Source organism: Microcaecilia unicolor, chromosome 2, assembly GCF_901765095.1.
Source record: "Microcaecilia unicolor chromosome 2, aMicUni1.1, whole genome shotgun sequence".
NCBI classification, from domain to species: Eukaryota; Metazoa; Chordata; class Amphibia; order Gymnophiona; family Siphonopidae; genus Microcaecilia; species Microcaecilia unicolor.
The window spans coordinates 595348426-595366070 of NC_044032.1; positions in this window are offsets into that span (position 1 = coordinate 595348426).

The window sequence follows — 17645 nt, forward strand, 5'->3', positions numbered from 1 at the left end:
ACATTTCTTTTACGTGCAGGGCAGGCGCGAGGCGCTGCGCCTCGCTTCCCGATATTCTTTTTAAAGGTAGGGTGCGGGAGCTGGTCGGGGGGGGGGGGTGTCGATTCGCCGAGGGGGGGAGCTGGCAGGGAGCACCCCCCCTGATCTGACACTCGGGGCGGACCGCCCCTCCCGCCCCCCTTGCTATGCCACTGTGTAAATAGGAGCCCTCCAAAACCCACCCAAAACCCACTGTACCCACATGTAGGTGCCCCCCTTCACCCCTTAGGGCTATGGTAATGGTGTAAAGTTGTGGAGTGTGGGTTTTGGGGGGATTTGGGGAGCTAAACAACTAAGGGAAGGGTGCTATGCACCTGGGAGCTATTTTATTCTTATTTTTTTAATTTCTAGAAGTGCCCCCTAGGGTGCCCGGTTGGTGTCCTGGCATGTGAGGGGGGCCAGTGCACTACAAATGCTGGCTCTTCTTACGACCAAATGCCTTGGATTTCGCCAGGTTTGAGATCACCAGCATTATTTTCCATTATGGCCGAAAACCGATGCCAGCCATCTCAAACCCGGCGAACTCTTATATTTGGTGAGGCCCAACCGTATTAGCGAAGAAAAAGATGGCCAGCCATCTTTTTTGAAAATACGGTTGGTTGCGCCCACTTATGGCGCCGGCCCCGAAGATGGCCGGTAGCTATTTAGCCGGCGCCGTTCAATTATGCCCCTCCATATGAGTGGACCAATGTTAAAAAGCAAGTCAGAGGAGTTAGCAAGAAAACTTGATCACAACGATTTTAAAGCAACAGATGGCTGATTGTCACGGTGGAAATGCAGGTTCAGGATAAAGTTTAAGGGAGCACATGGTGAGAAAGACAGTGCTGATGCTATAAGTGCTAAACAATAGAAAGCCACAAAACTTTGCTTTGTACATTTTGTGCGGATGACATCTACAACAATGATGAAACAGGGTTATTCTACTGTGCTATACCATTCTGGTTCCCTGACCTAAAAACACATAACACTGGCAGTGGATCGTGTCACAGTGCTGTGCTGTTCCAACATGTTGGGAACTGATAAACACAAGCTACTGGTCTTTGGAAAAAGTGCAAAGCCTCTGTGTTTTAAAGAGATCACAGTATGGGACGTGTATCTGTTTTGTATCATGCTAACAAAAATGCATGGATGACACTGGTTAATGTGTATACACAGTTTAGTTTATTTTTTCATGTCTGCAGAAATTGAATACATTTTGCTGTTTTTAGAGTTATCAAAAGTCCTATGATTTTCCCTGTTGCAGCTCTGAATAGACAACAAAATGCTGGCCAGTGTTGAAGGGGACAAATACGCTAAATATAAGACCATCTATGGCTCTTCTTTCCCTTATCTCAGCACTCAACTATGCCTAAGCGTGATTCTATAAAGGATGCATATTCTTTATAGAATTATGCTAAGTGCATTAAATTTTTGGTGCTGGAGTTTAGGTGATACTTATAGAATATACCCCTTTAAAGATAATTTTTTAAAAATATATTTTAGTATTCCCAGAAGAAATTGTATTTTCACTACTGACAATATTGGGAATGTTTTTTATGCCAATGATTGCAAGTGTTAACATGCCAAAAGAGATTTGAGTGTTTTTATTTATTTATTTATAGCATGTATATCCCACATTTTCCCACCCACGGGCAGGCTCAACGTGGCTTACATCAAGTTGAAAAGGTATACTTTACTTTCAATTTACTCCTAGCATATGTCGTAGGGGTTCTTTTACAAAAATGCATTTGGTGCTAACACATAACACAGCAAAAATGACCTAACATGGGACATGCTAAAGCATCCCATATTAGTTTTTGCATGTGTGAGGGCTAAACAAGAGGTTAAAAAAATATTGTAATTTTTTTAGGGTGCATGCCAGGGGTGGAGGGTTGTAATTCCTGCACTAACCAGTTCTCTCATCTGAATTACCACACTCTGATTAGTACATGGATAATGTGGAAACCCTTACTGTTTGTTGGGGGACATTCTGGAAAGAGGGGATGCTGAATGTCATAGCCTTGGGAAGGGGGAAGGAAGGAGGGGCTTCTAGGGCTCCAGGCATCTTTTGCATACTTATGTGAGTGCTGTCCGATATTCATTGTTCTATTTTTGGCTGCTTAGCTATGCAGGTCCTGGTCCTGGCACTGAATACTGTTGACACCCATGAAACTGCACCACCCTGTACCGCCCTTGACCTGCTCACTTTTTTGGAGCCAGTCAGAGCTGATATTCAGTGGTACTGCCTGGTTAAGTGCCACTGAATATTAGCAGCTGGTCAGCCCCAGGCGATTTAAGTGGGCAGGAACATATTCTGCCTGCTTAAATTACTTTGAATATTGGACAAAGAACTTCCAAAATAAGTGTCATAGAGCGGCATTTTCAATAGAATGTCTAAATTTCTTACCTTTGCAATTACTTCTTGACCAATATCTTTTTTTTTTTTTAATTTAATTTTCTTTATTAAGCTTTTAACAAACATAACTTCTCATTTATGAATGATAATACACAATTTAGAAATCATATAACCAAATTATACATCCTTATTCCTAATTTTAAACATTTTACCGACCACAAGTTACAGAAATTGATCCAAGATGAAAGATTTTTCAAATAATCTAAAAGAAATAAATCAGAAAAAAGTACATAAACGAAGCCCTAGTCTTGGGTTATTCTACCAAATCCGGTTAATCAGTGTTCATATGGGATTATACCTTAACATTTATTTCCTCCCTACTCATTATAAACTCCTCCAACTGTTTAGGTTCAAAAAATTGATATTGTTTAGATTGAAATACAATTCTGCAAACACAAGGAAATTTCAACAGGAAGCTAGCTCCTGTTGCCAAAGTTCTTGTACGCAAAGCCAAAAAGGCCTTGCGCCGCTTTTGGGTCTCTCTTGATAAATCAGGATAGATCCTTATTTTAGAACCCAGAAAGTTTGAATCCAAATGTCTTAGTGAAAGTCTCAGAACTGCATCCCTATCAATCTCCAGAGCAAAAGTAACCAACAAAGTAGCTCTCCTTGTAACGACCTCCAGAGATTATTCCAAAAAAGTAGTTAAATTCATCTCTCCACCCTCTTGAGGAAATTTTCTTACTCCCCTTGGGTCGGTTTGTAAATAAAACGCACAAATAATGGGTGGAAGTGATGTATCAAACATACCCAAAATTTCTACAAAATATTTTTTAACCATTTGTACCGGAGAGACTAAAGGAGAGCTAGGGAAATTTATTAACCTTAAATTAAGTCTTCTAGACTGGTTCTCCAGATATTCCAGCCTTCGGGAAGTGAAATTCTTTTCTTTAAGAAGAGTTTGACCCACAAGTTCCATCTTTAAGGTTCTTTCAGTAAGTTTTTCCACTTCCGCGGCTTGAGAGCCAGTCTTTTTCATTTGAGTTAATGCAGTTTCTGACAAAATTTTTATAGTCTCCGCATTTTTAACCACCATAGTTTGTAGGGAAGAGTATGCTGTAAAGGTTAAATCCCATAGTGACTCTAATGTCACTACGGCTGGCTTTTCCATTCTCCCAACAGTTAATTTAGGAAGTGGTGCATTTACAGCAAGCTCCAGGGTACTCACTGTCTGTGAAGACAGCCCAAAAGATGAAATCGGTACTGGGGCTTCTATGCTGACAGCATTCTGATTTCCACCGGCTTCCACCAGGCTACCTCCCTGTGCACCCGACTCTCCATTCCGGGTTGGGGCATCAGGGCTCTGTAGGAAACGCTCACTTCCTGGTTGCAGGGGCGCCGCACGTTCGACGGGGCTCAGGGAAGCCCCGTCTACACTAACAGCCAGCATTGAAATGCCGGCTTCTTCAGAGGGGGTAGAAATTTTCCCAGGACCCAGCGCTACAGCGAATTCTTCCAATTTCGCCTGGTGAAGCTGGTCTGACCCGCCAGGGAGAGAGGGAGTCTCCCTGACTTTGCCTCTCCTTTTCCCCATTCTGAGAATCAGGTATGGGACCGCTAAACACCGCTTGCTCAGAAAGAATTTGTGCGCGTCTGGCAGGGCGACTCAGACCGTCGCCATCTTGGCTTCTTGACCAATATCTTTTTGAGATTTGTATACACTACTCAGATTTATCACAACTAGGTCAAATAATTCATCAGTAGTACTGAGATGTTTAACTAATTCTGTAATAAGGACCCTATTCTTTATGGTACAGGGTGGTTTTGCAATTACAATGTGCATGGTAATAGACAAAAATAATGCATATTAACTGCAAAACCTCCCAGTCAAATCCAGGAGTAGGAGTGAACCAAGAAAACACTTGCAGTCAAATGGATAGAGTACAAATCTTTATTAGGCACCACTCATGTATGACCCAACACGGGGCCGTGTTTCGACGGAAACACCCGTCTGCCTAAGGGGTCACTCACTCAAGGAGGATATTTTATATGAGTTGGTACTAAGTCAAAACTGTAGAATACTGGAACTATTTAAAGCTGCAATCTGTGTTAAGATGTCGACAGAACCGCCAACATCAAATAATGCATGGCAACTGGAAAACCACTGCATTTATTGGGAATGGTATCAACAGTTTGGGGAAAAATGTGTTTACCTCTTTGGGTTAAAAGATGCTGCCACCATCTTAATTTTGTCTATTAAGAGAAGAGTGAGGATGAGAGAGCAAGCATTACCAGTATGGCTGGCCACAGGAATTGTAGTTGATATTTACATGGATCTGCTACCTTCTGTGCATACTTCTGTTGTTTTATGCTTTAGGTGACCTTTTGAAGATCCCCCGAAGATGCAATGGGAAATGGCTGCCTGTTGGTGTCTGAGTTGAGATGTGTCACCTTTATTGCAGTACTTGCATAGACAGAGCTGCTGCACAGTTGAAAGTTGTACCAATGAAAGAAAATATAGATTTAAAAAACATTTGTACCCTGCGCTTTCCCACTCATGGCAGGTTCAATGTGGCTTACATGGGGCAATGGAGGGTTAAGTGACTTGCTCAGAGTAACAGGGAGCTGCCAGTGCCTACAGTGGGAATAGAACCCAGTTCCCCAGGACCAAAGTCTACCACACTAACCACTAGGCCACTCCTCCACTAGCAACATTCTATGTAGAAACCTGCCCTTCTGTGAGTCTGACGTCAGACTCACAGAAGCCTGTGCTTCTACATGGAATGTTGCTAGTGGAATAGCAACATTAACATTCCATGTAGAATCTCCAATAGTAGCAACATTCCATTCCATATATATAGAATCTGAAATAGGGAAAGGGAACTGGGACTTGATATGCTGCCTTTCTGTGGGGTTTACAGAATATATACAGGTACTTATTTGTACCTGGGGCAATGGAGGGTTAAGTGACTTGCCCAGAGTCACAAGGAGCTGCCTGTGCCTGAAGTGGGAATCAAACTCAGTTCCTCAGGACCAAAGTCCACCACCCTAACCACTAGGCCACTCCTCCACTCCAAAAAGATTTTGGTTGAGGGAGGAGGTTTTTGACCAATGATTATAGTAGTCGCTGAAAGTTAATTACCTGGACCTGTCATTGGCAGAGCTAGTAGGAATTCTTTGTGATGTCTGAGTTTTTTTCCCCTCCTTTTCTAAATGAGTTAATGAATCATTTATAGTTCACCTTTGGGTACCTTTTTTTAGATATAAGTGTGAACGCTATTTGCCATTTCTTTGTATGGAACATTAAAATGTCTCCATAGCATAAATGCATACGAGGCAAATGAAAGGAAGCTCTAGAATAAGAGGGCATAGGATGAAGGTGAAAGGGGATGGGGCAGAGCCAAGATGGCATTGACAGCAAGCTAATTGCAGGGACCGTGGCACACGTTTCTAAGGTAGTTTATTACCTTACAGTGGGGAAAAAGAGGAAAGGTTTTTCCTGCCCTCCTTCAGTCCATTTTATGGACTCTTCATTTGGGGGCCTGATAGACTCCTTTGTGAGCCATGGACAAGTTCCAGGGCTCTTCAATTCAGCTGCTGCTGGAGGAATCACCATCATCAATTACATTAATATACTAACTTAGCTATTTACACATCTCCTTTAAAGTGAGGGATGTCATTCAAGTCTTTTCATTAGATTTTCATATGTATTTTCTGTCCTCTGAGAGGCTCGTTTCAAGTTTTCTGAATTTTGAAAGAATAGCATTTTATTTATGCGATGCACTATTTTTTTTTAACAAAAAAGGAGCTAACAGTGGTTGAACTGGATGGGAAAATGGGGAAAACGAGCACACTAAAGGCTTACAAGAAACCATCAGCATCACTTGTGCTATGACTGGCTAAATCCAGAGGTCAATATTCCATCCTCATTCTTCTTGATCTTTCCGCTGCTTTTGACACTGTCAATCACAGCATACTTCTCGATACCCTGTCCTCACTTGGATTCCAGGGCTCTGTCCTTTCCTGGTTCTCTTCCTACCTCTCCCTCCGCACCTTTAGTGTTCACTCTGGTGGATCCTCTTCTACTTCTATCCCTCTGCCTGTCGGCGTACCTCAGGGTTCTGTTCTTGGTCCCCTCCTCTTTTCTATCTACACTTCTTCCCTTGGTTCATTAATCTCATCCCATGGCTTTTCCTACCATCTCTATGCTGATGACTCCCAAATCTACCTTTCTACCCCTGATATCTCACCTTGCATCCAAACCAAAGTTTCAGCGTGCTTATCTGACATTGCTGTCTGGATGTCTCAACGCCACCTGAAATTAAATATGACCAAAACCGAGCTTCTCATTTTCCCCCTCAAACCCACCTTCCCGCTCCCCCTGTTTTCTATTTCTGTTGATGGATCTCTCATTCTCCCTGTCTCCTCAGCTCGAAACCTTGGGGTCATCTTTGACTCTTCTCTCTCCTTCTCTGCTCATATCCAGCAGACCGCCAAGACCTGTCATTTCTTTCTTTACAACATCCGTAAAATCCGCCCCTTTCTTTACGAGCACTCTACCAAAACCCTCATCCACACCCTGGTCACCTCTCGTTTAGACTACTGCAATCTGCTTCTTGCTGGCCTCCCACTTAGTCACCTCTCCCCTCTCCAGTCGGTTCAAAACTCTGCTGCCCGTCTCATCTTCCGCCAGGGTCGCTTTACTCATACTACCCCTCTCCTCAAGACCCTTCACTGGCTCTCTATCCGTTTTCGCATCCTGTTCAAACTTCTTCTACTAACCTATAAATGTATTCACTCTGCTGCTCCCCAGTATCTCTCCACACTCGTCCTTCCCTACACCCCTTCCCGTGCACTCCGCTCCATGGATAAATCCTTCTTATCTGTTCCCTTCTCCACTACTGCCAACTCCAGACTTCGCGCCTTCTGTCTCGCTGCACCCTACGCCTGGAATAAACTTCCTGAGCCCCTACATCTTGCCCCATCCTTGGCCACCTTTAAATCTAGACTGAAAGCCCACCTCTTTAACATTGTTTTTGACTCGTAACCACTTGTAACCACTCGCCTCCACCTACCCTCTTCTCTTCCTTCCCGTTCACATTAATTGATTTGATTTGCTTACTTTATTTATTTTTTGTGTATTAGATTGTAAGATCTTTGAGCAGGGACTGTATTTCTTCTATGTTTGTGCAGCGCTGCGTATGCCTTGTAGCGCTATAGAAATGCTAAATAGTAGTAGTAGTAGTACTATGATGGGGTTCAAATGCACAAAAGTGACTACAGAACATGATGAGCTCATGTCATTCAATTTATCGTCATCTTTCTGTTACGGAAACTGGATGCTGTTGAAGTACTATAGGAGATGAAGAACCTTTGTAGTGGTTTGTGCACTGTAAAATACGGTCTTCTTGTATAGTGCGGTACCATAATTTCTTTACCATTCAGACAGCTGAGGCAAGATGAGTTACTCAGTCCTCCTGGAGTCTCTTACCTAGAAGCATCAGTTCTCTGACAAGAAAAAGAAATTAGCCACACAAGTGGGTGACATCATCTAACATTGTTAACAATAGTTAACACACTCAGAGAACACAGAAAATAAGAAGCAGATAGATTTTCAAAGGGCTTAATCAGACAGGAGAGGCTGCTGTCCACTTAAAACCCAATCAGCAGACCATTCCTGGATATTCAGCAGCATTCTGCACAGTGCTGCTGAATATTCCTGCTGACCATTGTGGAATTGTATGGTTAGTGCCATGGCCATCCACAGGTGGAGTCGGGAAGGAGCTAGCTGTTATGTGGGCACTGGCAATATTCAGTGCCAGTGCCCATATAACTAACTGGGCAAGAAAGACCACACAAAAGGCAGACCTAACTTTGTTTGGTTAGCTGTGTGTGTGCTGGTGCTTAGTGTTAGCTGGCATATGCAAGGTGATGCACATTGGAAAGAATAATCCAAATCACAGTTGCCTGATGCTAGGGTCCACCTTGGGGGTCAGCACTCAAGAAAAAGATCTGGGTGTCATTGTAGATAATATGCTGAAATCTTCTGCTCAGTGTGCGGTGGCGGCCAAAAAAGCAAACAGGATGCTAGGAATTATTAGGAAAGGGATGGTGAATAAGACTGAAAATAATAATGCCTTTGTATCGCTCCATGGTGCGTCCACACCTTGAGTACTGCGTTCAGTTCTGGTCGCCGTATCTCTAAAAAGATAAAGTGGAATTAGAAAAGGTTCAAAGAAGAGCGACTAAATTGATAAAGGGGATGGAACACCTCTCATATGAGGAAAGGCTAAAGATGTTAGGGCTCTTCAGCTTGGAAAAGAGACGGCTGAAAGGAGATATGATTGAGGTCTACAAAATCCTGAGTGGTGTACAAAGAGTGGAAATAAATTGATTTTTTATTCATTCTAAAAGTACATAGACTAGGGGACGCTCAAGGAAGTTACAAGGAAATACTTTTAAAACAAATAGGCGAAAATATTTTTTTCATTCAACGAATAGTTATGCTCTGGAACTCTTTCCTGGAGGAGGTGGTAACAGCAGTTAGTGTATCTGGGTTTAAAAAAGGTTTGGACAAATTCCTGGAGGAAAAGTCCATAGTCTGCTATTGAGTCAGACATAGGAAGCAACTGTTTGCCCTGGGATTTGTAGTTCCACACGGAGGCGAGAGGTGCTGTCAGGTCAGTGCAGGGGGCCTGATACGGAGGGGGGCGGGAGCGCGCCGGGGGTTGGGGGGGAGGGTGGAAGTTGGTGCATGCGATGTTCATTTCCAGGCTCCAGTGGCAGCGGCAGTGGCCGACAGTTTGACTCCGTTTCCCTCTCTGTTCCGCCCTCTGACGTCATCACATCTCAATGCGAGGGCGGGACAGAGAGGGAAGTCTCTACTGCGCATTTGCAGGTGAGTCGGTCACTTGCCATTTATATGTTTGATACACACACACACTTTTTTTTCTGTGCATACTTTTGCTAGGGAGAAAGTGTGGGCAAATTTACTTGGGTAAATGTTTGTTTGTTTGTTTGTTTTTTTTTGAAAACTGGCCTTGAAATTGTGAAGTCTTATTTGATCAACAGCCTCAAAAGAGTTTCCCTTCTCCATGAAGAACTGAAGAAAATGTGAAAGTATGTTTTAAAAAAATTCTCCTTTTCTACCTGTCAGCTCATGATGTTTCTTTGTAATCCATCACTTTTGCATTTGTTTGCTCTCAAAAGATACTGTATTATTGATTTCTCGTACCTCATGATACACAAGCTGTTATTCTACAACAGAATACTCTTTCTTTTTTTACTCAAATATATATTTTGATGTTTTTTAATACTTTTGGGTTCTCTAATCTAGTTTCATGTCAGCAGACATAGCATTAAATATTCCTTCTCTCTCACATGCAACAAAATATCCATGGATGAAATTATTGTAATCCACTTTAAGCTTCTTAATTCTTCCAAGCATCAAGAGCCATAATGTACGTAACTGATACATTTATATTTATTTATTTGCCAAAATGTATATTCTGTTTGATCTACTCAAGAATAATCTACCTGTAAACTATGGTCTATATAATATGCCTGCACATTTACAGAATAGTGTTTAGGAAGAATTTTGGCATATATGTATACATGTGCCCACATATGTGCATATATGCCATTATTCTAATGACTTGCATAGAAATGTAGAAAAATGAAAACAATAAAGACCATGTGGTATGTCCAGCCTGCTCATCCATTCTATCTACTATCCATTCCTCTCCCCTATCCCTTGGATGTCCCTTGGCACCCTCATCCTCCCCGTTTCATCTGCCCGCAACCTCGGAGTCATCTTCGACTCCTCCCTCTCCTTCTCTGCGCATATCCAGCAGATAGTCAAGACCTGTCGCTTCTTTCTCTTTAACATCAGCAAAATTCGCCCTTTCCTCTCTGAGCACACCACCCGTACTCTCGTCCACGCTCTCATTACCTCTCGCCTTGACTACTGCAACCTACTCCTTACTGGCCTCCCACTTAGCCATCTATCCCCCCTTCAATCTGTTCAGAACTCTGCTGCACGTCTTATAAACCGCCTGAACCGATATACTCATATCACCCCTCTTCTCAGGTCACTTCACTGGCTTCCAATCAGATACCGCATACAGTTCAAGCTTCTCCTTCTTACCTACAAATGCACTCAGTCTGCAGCCCCTCATTACCTCTCTACCCTCATTTCCCCTTACGTTCCCGCCCGTAACCTCCGCTCACAGGACAAATCCCTCCTCTCAGTACCCTTCTCCACCACCGCCAACTCCAGGCTCCGCTCATTCTGCCTCGCCTCACCCTATGCTTGGAATAAACTTCCTGAGCCCTTACGCCAAGCCCCCTCCCTACCCATCTTCAAATCCTTGCTCAAAGCCCAACTCTTCAATGTTGCTTTCAGCACCTAACCTTTATACCTTTCAGGAAATCTAGACTGCCCCTATTTGACTGACTGTACATTTGTCCTTTAGATTGTAAGCTCCTTTGAGCAGGGACTGTCCTTCTATGTTAAATTGTACAGCGCTGCGTAACCCTAGTAGCGCTTTAGAAATGTCAAGTAGTAGTAGTAGTGATTCATCTATCCCAAACTTTCTTTAATTCAGATACAGTCTTCATCTCCACCACCACCACTGGGAGGCTATTCTATAAATTCAACACCCTTTCTGTGAAGAAGTATTTCCTTAGGTTACTCCTGAATTTAACACAGAATCTGTCATATCGAGCTCACTCAGTTTCTGGAAGCAGTAAATGATCAACTGCATCAAATGCTGCAGAGATATCAAACTGAAGAATTATCTGTTGCCTAAAATAGACAATTAGAGGTTAAAACAATATTTGATATAGAACTGGGATATGAGCATTTTTTAAAGTTTTATTGATGGCATTGGTCAGCCAGAAGAGAATATCTTTTGGTATAATATTTGATAACAAAGAAGAATAGATATCTAGAGGATAAAATTTGTTGGAAAATTTGCCTAAAGTCAAAGACATCCAAGTGGATGATATATTAGTGAAATTATTCCAACATCTGTCTGCAGGGATAAGTTCTTCTATTTGCTTTATAGATAGATCAATAGGGGAGGTAATTTGTTTAATAAAAAAATTTGTCTCATTTTATTAACCTTTATTAATGTGTTTTGAGCGCGCGCAGAATCATTTTTCAGCACACTCGCAAAAGTGCCTTTTTTTTAATTTTTGCCTAAAATAGATGTGCGGCAATATGAAAATTGCCATGTGTCCATTTTGGGTCTGAGTCCTTATCGCCAGCCATTGACCTAGTAGTAAAGTCTCAAGCGGCAGCTGGGTGGTAATGACCTACATGTGCCAAATGCCACTTGGCACACATAGCTGATGTGCTCCAGAAAATAAAAAGGCGTGCAGAGCGGACATGCGCCAAAAATAAAACTATCGTAAGGGCCACGCGGTATCCGTGTGGTAACTCCATTTTGACACACGTTGGGTGTACATAGACGCTTATGCACCTTAGTAAAAGGGCCACTTAGACTTTCGAAATTACATAGGGGCCCTTTTACTAAACCGTATAAGCACCTACGTTCGCCCAATGCGTGCCAACTCTGACTTACCACCCAGCTACCAAGTGGCCCTTGCGGTAATTTCATTTTTGGTGCATATCCACTACGTGCATCTGAAAAATATTTTGTATTTTCTGGTGCGCGTCAGCTATGCGCGTCAAGTGTCATTTGACATGCATTACTGTGTGAGACTTTACCGCTAGGTCAATGGCTGGCGGTAAGGGCTCAGACCCAAATGGACATGCGGCAATTTTCATTTTGCCGCATGTCCATGTTCAGCAAAAATTTTAAAAAGGAATTTTTTACAGGTGCGCTTTAAATGATTCTGTTTGTGTCCACAACACGCATCTGCACTACTGTAGGCCATTTTTCAGCACACCTTAGTAAAAGGACCCCATAATAACCTGTGGAACTTTATAAGACTAAAAGCCCTTTTTGGCTAAGCTGCACTGTAGGTACGCTAGCATTTTTTGTGTGTCTCTGTAGCATGATATTAGCACATGCTAAAAACACTAGTGCACCTTAGTAAACAGGGCCCCAAGTGCTTTGAAAATGAGCTTCCACGTAACTTTGTAAGTCTATGTGCTTTGAAGATGAGTAAAATGAGATAATTTGAAGGAATAGAATAAACAGTCCAATGCATGTCCCTTGTTGTGTGTAGGCTCACTTGAACTCAGAGTTATATGTAGAGGGCCTATCTCCAATTTATGCATGTTTGCTAAGATTTTTGAGAAGTTGGTCTTTTCACAATTAATGATATATTTAAATAAGTTTGAATTTTTGAGCCCTTATCAACCAAGATGGCTGTGCAGTAAGTGGTTCACTTACCACAAGGCCATTTCTTTAAAAAAGACAGCCTTTTACCAGCTGCAGTAAAAGGGGGCTTCATCGCCCATCAAAAACACATGCTGATGTTCGCGCATGCCCCTTTTTACCACAGCTTAGTAAAAGGACCCCTAAGTTTTGTATGTAACTGACCTTATTCTAGTTGCATGTGCAAATTTGGGTGCTAGTCAAAACTTTATGCACCCAACTTTCTACTATTAGGGGGTAAGAACATATCTATCATCTTTATAAAAACCATGCTGATGATGTAAAATATCCGCATGACCCAGAAAGTCCAACAGCTGGTGCAGCACCTTGCATAAAAATGGCAGAGAAAAAAATATAGGTCTAAACTTTGTGGGGGTCAAAATCTCTGTTTTTGGAACAGGATGAACCAGAGCTTTATTCAGCTGAGCTGGAACCTTACTTGTTCTAATAGAAATATGTATCAGTTGTAACAAAAATGGTGCACTATCTCCCTTCATTGATTTCAAAATGGTAGGGGAAAAAATATCCAAAGGACAGAATTTTACCTTCATCAAAGTAAAACATGGAAAAGAAAATAAGATAATACCTTTTTTATTGGTCATAACTTAATATGTCCAATAAAAAAAGGTATCATCTTAATTTCTTTTCCATGTTTTATTTTGTTTGATTTCTATTGATAATCTTAAGAGTGGACTAACACAGCTACCACACTCCTCTACCTTCATCAAAAAAAACACCAGAAATTTCTGAAAGGGTTATCAATGAAAATTCAATTCAGGAAGCTATCATTCCCAGACATAAAGAAATCAGCTGTTAATGGGATAGCTGCAACTCATGATGCAAGTTGGTACTTCCTATATGACATGTATTAGAGTCATAGCTTGCAACTGCTAAGCAGTCTTGCCACAATATACTGAATGCAAGTCGGTCTATGCACACTCTGTGATCCTATCTCACAAAGGATGGTAACATATCTGGGTCACTCCCACTGCAGGCTCTTTCTAAGCCTGTCAAGGGCAGATTAGCCTTTTTTCTTCTTGCTATTTCACTAGTAGCTCCCCCCCTTCCCCCCAGCAAGTACTCTTCAGATTTTGTTTTCCAATCTCTCTTCACTGGTTCTTTATATTCCTTTCTGTTGTTTATTTTTGTATTTCTTTCTTTATTTTACTCTTAATTTTGTTCACAGCTTTACCATTATCTGTGCATCTGTCTCCTTGTTCCTAATTTCTCGGCTCAAAAAAGTTGCTAATCAACCCCTCAACCACCATGCAGACAGACACACACACCTCCAATCTTCTGCTGAAATAAAAGTGGAATTTGAGACAGATGTGTATTTAAATGAGTATTGGAATGGTGATTCTCATTTTATTTAATCATCTTTAAATTATGCAAAAAACAAAAACAGATATAAGAGCTAGCTGTGGAAGTGTGAATTAAGGATATATGCAGTTGGGGACCCCCAAAATCAGCTTTCGATTATACCGATTTGGGCGACCCTGTGAGAAGGACGCCCATCTTGCGATGTGTGTTGAAAGATGGGCGTCCCTCTCTTTCGAAAATAAGCCTGTATGGGGCCTATATAGCAACCTGTGACAGTATTTCAAGGTAGTGCCCAGTTCTGAGAAATATAGATAGGAGATGCAAATGAACACTTGGCTCTTGGCTAAGTTTTGCATGCAATATTTCACATTGCACATTCCAGGGTGTAATAACACATAGAAAAAAGGGAAAAGAAAATGCCCCTTCATGTAGCTATGCAACCTAAATTTAAAGGGCCCTTCAGTCCTTGAAATTGAAGGTCCTCGTGGCCCCTTTCTAGGGGGACCACTACTCACTGGTGATTCAATGGACACAATGTATCAACCCCTCACAACCCTGCCCCTTCCTGAGACCCTGATCCTAAAGTCCTGCCCTTTCCTGAGACAAAAACCCTACTCAAATCAGAGCCCAACCTGCTCTCCTAGGTTTCCCATCTCCTGGGAATCTGACTCATCTCAAAGAATCTAGGGGAATGATAGAGCCAGGAGCAATTCCTACTTGCTATTGCCTTGCACAAAATGGTGCCCCTTCACCAAAATATATAGTGGTTTCATTGGTTGCTGAGTTATTCTTTCAGTGGTGGTGCATGGATATTGTGGTCTGTTTTTCAAATTGTTTTATATATTCTGTTCATTGCAATTCAGTTTTCATATAGGTTTCACATTGCCAAGTCAGTAGTATTGCCCAAAAAGAATGCTATGGTTAATAAATTGTGGGAGCCTTTTACAAAAATGCATTAGTGTTTATAGTGCATGCTAATAATTAGTGCAATCTAAATGCTAGAGACACCCATATGAATATATAGGGATCTCTAGCATTTAGCGCATGCTTATTATTTGCGCACACTAAAAACGCTAGTGCACCTTTGTAAAAGGACCCCTGTGTAAAGAACTGAAGTTAAGTCAAATTGTGGATTCTTTCTAAGCCCACCTTTTGAGAATTTTGTAATTTCTCCATATGGTATTGTGTCCAAGAAGGAACTGGGGGAGTCTTTTACTGAGCCGCAGTAGTGTTTTTAGTATGTGCTAATGATTAGCAGGCGCTAAATGCTAGAGACGCTCATTAGAATATATGGGCATTTCTAGTGTTTATCATGTGCTAATCATTAGCATATGCTAAAAACGCTACTGCAGCTTAGTAAAAGACTTCCTTGGTTAATTTTGCCTTATTATAAGCAACATTTTAGAAAGGACGTCTGACTCAAAAAATGGATGTCCACCTCACATGTATTTTAGAACAGGATGCAACCTTATTCCAGCACATGGACATCCATGTGCTGGAAACTGAAAGTCCAAATTATGACCGGGGGGGGGGGGAGGGGACAAGGGACATGGACATCAGCATAGAAATGTCCATCTTATAACATGCACAAAACTCCAATTAAAGTTCCCCTATATAGACTATTATTACCATAGGCCCCAGCAGTGCAGCTCAACAACCTTAGCAATCTTATCTTGGCAAACCTCATGCACCCACCTCCTCATCAGCCAGGGTGGGTATAATTGATATTTAAATGCCCTAAATTTTCTAACAATTTCTTATAAAAGTAGTTCTATGTTAACAAAAACTTTAATTATTTTTTCCCATGCAAATTTTGATTTTATGTAACTACTCAATTTTTTACATGAATCATGCTGTAATCAATCAGGGGGTAGATTCTTGCTAATTTCATCTTATAAAATGGCCACACAGACTTTCATGCAGAGTGAAGTGGTAGCTTAAAGCAGTGGCATAGCTACGTGGGGCCACGGGGGCCTGGGCCCCTGTAGATTTGGCCCTGGATCCCCCTGCCGACATCCCTCTCAACCCCCCTCTCTCAACGCCAACCCACCGTCGCCTACCTTTGCTGGCGGGCGACCCCAACCTCTGCCAGCCGAGGTCCTTTTCTTCCGGCGCAAGGCTTCGTTTTGTTTCTGTGAGTCTGATGTCCTGCAGGACGTCAGACTCACAGAAACACGAGTGAAGCCTTGCGCCGGAAGAAGAGGACCTTGGCGGGGCGGGGGTTGGGGGTCCTCCGCCAGCAAAGGTAGGCGGTGGTGGGTTGGCGGTGGGAGGGGGTCGAGAGGGTCATCGGCAGGGGGGGTATATAAGTACATAAGTACATAAGTAGTGCCATACTGGGAAAGACCAAAGGTCCATCTAGCCCAGCATCCTGTCACCGACAGTGGCCAATCCAGGTCAAGGGCACCTGGCACGCTCCCCAAACGTAAAAACATTCCAGACAAGTTATACCTAAAAATGCGGAATTTTTCCAAGTCCATTTAATAGCGGTCTATGGACTTGTCCTTTAGGAATCTATCTAACCCCTTTTTAAACTCCGTCAAGCTAACCGCCCGTACCACGTTCTCCGGCAACGAATTCCAGAGTCTAATTACACGTTGGGTGAAGAAAGATTTTCTCCGATTCGTTTTAAATTTACCACACTGTAGCTTCAACTCATGCCCTCTAGTCCTAGTATTTTTGGATAGCGTGAACAGTCGCTTCACATCCACCCGATCCATTCCACTCATTATTTTATACACTTCTATCATATCTCCCCTCAGCCGTCTCTTCTCCAAGCTGAAAAGCCCTAGCCTTCTCAGCCTCTCTTCATAGGAAAGTCGTCCCATCCCCACTATCATTTTCGTCGCCCTTCGCTGTACCTTTTCCAATTCTACTATATCTTTTTTGAGATACGGAACAAACAGAACAAAGCCTTGCGCCGGAAGAAGAGGACCTCGGCAGGGCAGGGGTTGTGGTCCCCCGCCAGCAAAGGTAGGCGACGATGGTGATGGGGGAGGGTTGGCGGAGTGAGGGGGTCAAGAGAGTCATCAGCAGGGGGGGTCAAAGTTGTTGTTGGTGGTGGTGGTGGCGGCAGTGGGGGGGGGGGTCAGCAATGGCAGGGGGCAGTGCCACCAGAGGGGGGCTAAAATGTGCCCTCTCACCTTGGGCTCTGGACCCCCCTCCCACTGAAGTCTGGCTACGCCCCTGGCCTAAAGGTTACAGCAGTGGGTTGAGACCCAGGTTCAAATCCTCCTTTATGATTTTGTTTTAAATTGTGAGCCCTCTAGGAACAGAAAAATACCTACTGTATCTGAATTTACACCAGTTTAATAGCCTTCAGGCTTGCAGGTGTATTCAGATATGTATGGTATTTTTCTGTCCCTGGTGAGCTCACAAAAAAAAAAGAGCTGAATTGGGATTTCAACCTGGGTCACTTGCTTTTCAGTTCGCTGTACTAACCATTAGGGTACTTCTCAGACTTTCATGCTGTTTTATTAAGAACGTTCATAATACCTGAAGCTGGCATATAGCCTGGAGTCCCTTGCTGGTTTCATATTCAGGGGACAGAAAGGGGGACAGCAACCACTGGGGGATTGAGGATGTGTTGTGTCTTAATCCCT